General features: G+C 33.6%; 1 long non-coding RNA gene across 1 annotated transcript; it reads left to right on the forward strand.

Moving 5' to 3' along the window:
- Positions 723 to 1551, forward strand: LOC109946743. The gene is made up of 2 exons (XR_002269808.1): positions 723 to 893; positions 1025 to 1551. It is a non-coding gene; the product is annotated as an uncharacterized LOC109946743 (long non-coding RNA).

Below are 4035 nucleotides of genomic sequence, written 5' to 3' on the forward strand. Positions count from 1 at the left end.
GGGGGAAGGGACACCCTATTTCGTTACAGGGTTTATTGACTGCATTCTTCCTTGTTCTAGAAGACCTCCTCAGTTCCATTGAGCCGACAAACCTTATGAAGTTGAATGTGAAGTGTTACCTTGCATCTACATGTTTCATCTTTTAACTTTATTTTCATGTTTCACACTGATGCTTGTAGTTATTTCTAGTTTTGCATACAGATTAGCAAATAGGTTATGCATTTACTGTTTAGTCATCTAATGATTTGATATCTAATATTTAGGCATATGGGAATTTATAGATGTACCGATTATGCATACATATAGGTTTTGTGCTTGTATTAGGAAGTTAGATTCTTGTGGTTCCTCTTCAATGGCATGAATTTAAATTGTTGTGCTTCATGATTAGGGTCTGAAGAACAACCATGTAGTAAGAAAGTTGGAGAAACGTCAACAGATTTGCACCCTTGACCAACATATTGAAGAGTAATTTGGTGGTGGTCGTCTATTGGCTTGTATCTCATCACGACCTAGATAGTGGCTGTGCTGATGGGTATGTGACTTTATTTGCCTATGTCTGTTTCTAGTCAGCCGATATGTCATTGGCATATTAGTGTAGTTACCATATTGCAAGGGCTGAAATCTGGATGATAACAGCTTCTTTTTATTGTTGTTTTAAAGTGAAGTATGTATGGATCTTATGAAATTTTTACAGAAATATATTGGAGGGCAAATAATTTTATTTTAGTTTTTTTATTCCCAAATGATACCCAAAACATGTAAGCTTCACACTATGTTAATTTCTGCAGGATGGGAAAACATTGGACAATGAGTTGGAGGTTGTTAAGGGAATGAAGCTAGACATGGGCTACATATCCCCTTATTTCATCACCAACCAGAACAATTAGAAATGTGTAAGTTTTGGTTTGATTCAGGGATGACTATGTCTTGAAACTGTTAGAGGGCTGCTTGTTAAAGTTAGTAGCACCTCAAGTCCCTTTTTTATTGATGCTGATTATCTTCAAACTTGTGTATGTGCTGATAGGAATTGGAAAATCCTCTAATCATAATCCATGAGAAGAAAATCTCAAGTATTAATGCTGTGGTTAAAGTATTGGAGTTGGTCTTGCAGGTTATCATTTCTCTGGTTAGGTTCACTAGTTTCTTCTTTTTTATCATGAATTGGTTGACAAACTTTTGCTCTTTTTCAAAAGCAAAGGTCTTTGCATTTTGTTATATCTTTCAGAACCAAAGTTATAAAAGAAAATGGTTTTCCTCTTTGTTAATTGAGAATCATCTGCAGTTATGATTTCAGATCTATAGATAACTTGTTGTTGCTGATATTGCTACACGGGAGGAGAATAGAACAGCTTGAAAAATGTGCAAGAAGAGAGAGCTAACTCATACACCGAAGAACAAATTGGTGAAGTTAAGATCAAATTAGTAGAATTTGTGAGCTCTCCATTATTTATAATTATAGGTAGGAAGTATGTATGTAATAGAGTAAAGATTGGTTGACTATGTAATAACAATTGAATTTTCAAGTTTTATGAAAGAAATAATTTTTGAGCATATATATTTGTTAATAAAGCATTATAATTGGTTTTCTAGTTAAAATCGTTGTATAGAATCGTAGGAAACAAAAACCTAAATATAACAGCTTGGGAACTTATTAGACGACAGATTTAAAGATAATAAAATGTAGTCTGAATTGTTAGGGTTCGGTGGCGATTTATTTTGCATGTCTAAATTGTAGTCTGTAATATATGTGTGTGTATTGTATGTAGATTGACTTAATATTGCTATCCTATTGCATGCGTATTGTACTAATATTGCCTTTGTATTGCATACATATTGTATGCATATTGCCACCCTATTGCATGTATATTGTGATGTTATTGCTGTTGTATTGCCGTTATATTGCCCTAATATTGCCTCTCTAGTGTATGTATATTGGCCTAATATTGCCATTATATTGTATGTATATTGACTATGACTCATCAATGGGTTTACGGTTTAGGCCCTACTTCATTCAAAAAGAAGACGACGACGAGAAAGAAACAATGTGCCTTTCAAAAACAAGCAGTCAGGTGCATTATAATTGCACCGTAAGACATTGTAAGAAATTATTTTAAAAGATAATAACAACTAAAAAATAATTTACCAAAAAAGGAAGGTATGAATAAATATGCAAATGCTTCGTCATGGGTTGAAGAAAAGGATGATTACATTTGGTGGTTTGATTATGTTTGGTGATATGATATGTTGTTCGTCTGAATCTTCATATATGTAATTGTTATGTTAATACTTGACACAAATTCATCTCGTAATCATCCAATTATTAAAGCTAAGTAAATGAAATGAAACAAAAGAAGAAGCCCAAAATAAACAGAAACAGCAATTTCTAGCACCCATTTATCGCTTCTGTATTACCACTGTATCACCAACGTATCACCAGCTTAGCGTTGATGACCATTAGTTCAAACATTATGTGATCTAATAGGGATAACTAATTTTTGGAACAACTAATGAATCTTCAAAAAGATAAAGAACAACTAGTAAACTAATGTATGCAGTTTAACTTTGCACGGGTCATAGTGCTCAACATGATATTTGGCAACCATCTCTACACTTGGTGTATATTGCAGGCTTCTATGCATTCCAAACCTTCATTCTTCTGTGATAAAACTGTTAAATTACCAAGATTTCTAACACATGGAAGTAAACAAACGAATCTGCACATTTATTTGTACATACACACTGCGTATTGCACATCTGCGCATCTATTAATCACCACACCAATGTTTCAAAGATTGATTCAGAGGGCAAAATGATTGATTACATATTTCAAATTAGTCATCTGCTCATAAGAACTTGGCCCTAAAACTGTACTAATGGTAAATATACTGACATAATAGCTATTAATGAAAAATTCTAAACAAACGAGGGACTTATTTTTCTAATATTGTAGTGGAAGCATGTTAAGTGATTTTCCACATTTGTTCATGGGGGTAAAGTATATCTTACCCCTTTCTAAACATTATGAGGTTTCAAATTTCAATAACAACAGAATGCTAAGCAGAAAAGTAGAATTGCTACATAAATTACTTAGAAGGAACAAAGTCAAAACTAATTTGACAAATCTTAAGAAAGCTGTATGCTTCACTAAGTCAACTAACAGATTCCCAGTGCAGGAAATGAAATATACCTATATCACATAAATTGCAAAGAAAACCACAGAGACTAAATGTTAACAATGGATACAAAAATGAGTAGAATTCAGTGGAAACGAACACATCGTTTCAAACAAGTAAATTGTTATATGTCCATAAAGAGCAACTATGTTTATATATGGAGGTGTACGAAATAGTTCAACTTCAAAATGGAAACAGTTTATGTGCCATGTAAGGCAATGAACATATAACAAGGTGAGTCTTCAACAAATTAAAAGTAGACAATTATTTTCAAACAATCTGACAGCTGCCCGAGAAAACTGAGGGAGTTAAGGCATGAGATGCAAACATGATAAACACTGTTAAGCACTCGGACGAACCCATGCTATAATACAAGCCAACAGACAATCACCACCACCAAATTGCTCTTCAATATGTTGGTCAATGGTGCAAATCTGTTGATGCTTCTCCAACTTTCTTACTACATGGTTGTTCTTCAGACCCTAATCATGAAGCACAACAATTTAAATTCATGCCATTGAAGAGGAACCACAAGAATCTAACTTCCTAATACAAGCGCAAAACCTATATGTATGCATAATCGGTACATCTATAAATTCCCACATGCCTAAATATTAGATATCAAATCATTAGATGACTAAACAGTAAATGCATAACCTATTTGCTAATCTGTATGCAAAACTAGAAATAACTACAAGCATCAGTGTGAAACATGAAAATAAAGTTAAAAGATGAAACATGTAGATGCAAGGTAACACTTCACATTCAACTTCATAAGGTTTGTCGGCTCAATGGAATTGAGGAGGTCTTCCAGAACAAGGAAGAATGCAGTCAATAAACCCTGTAACGAAATAGGGTGTTC

This window comes from Prunus persica, chromosome G1 (assembly GCF_000346465.2).
Source record: "Prunus persica cultivar Lovell chromosome G1, Prunus_persica_NCBIv2, whole genome shotgun sequence".
Lineage (NCBI taxonomy): Eukaryota > Viridiplantae > Streptophyta > Magnoliopsida > Rosales > Rosaceae > Prunus > Prunus persica.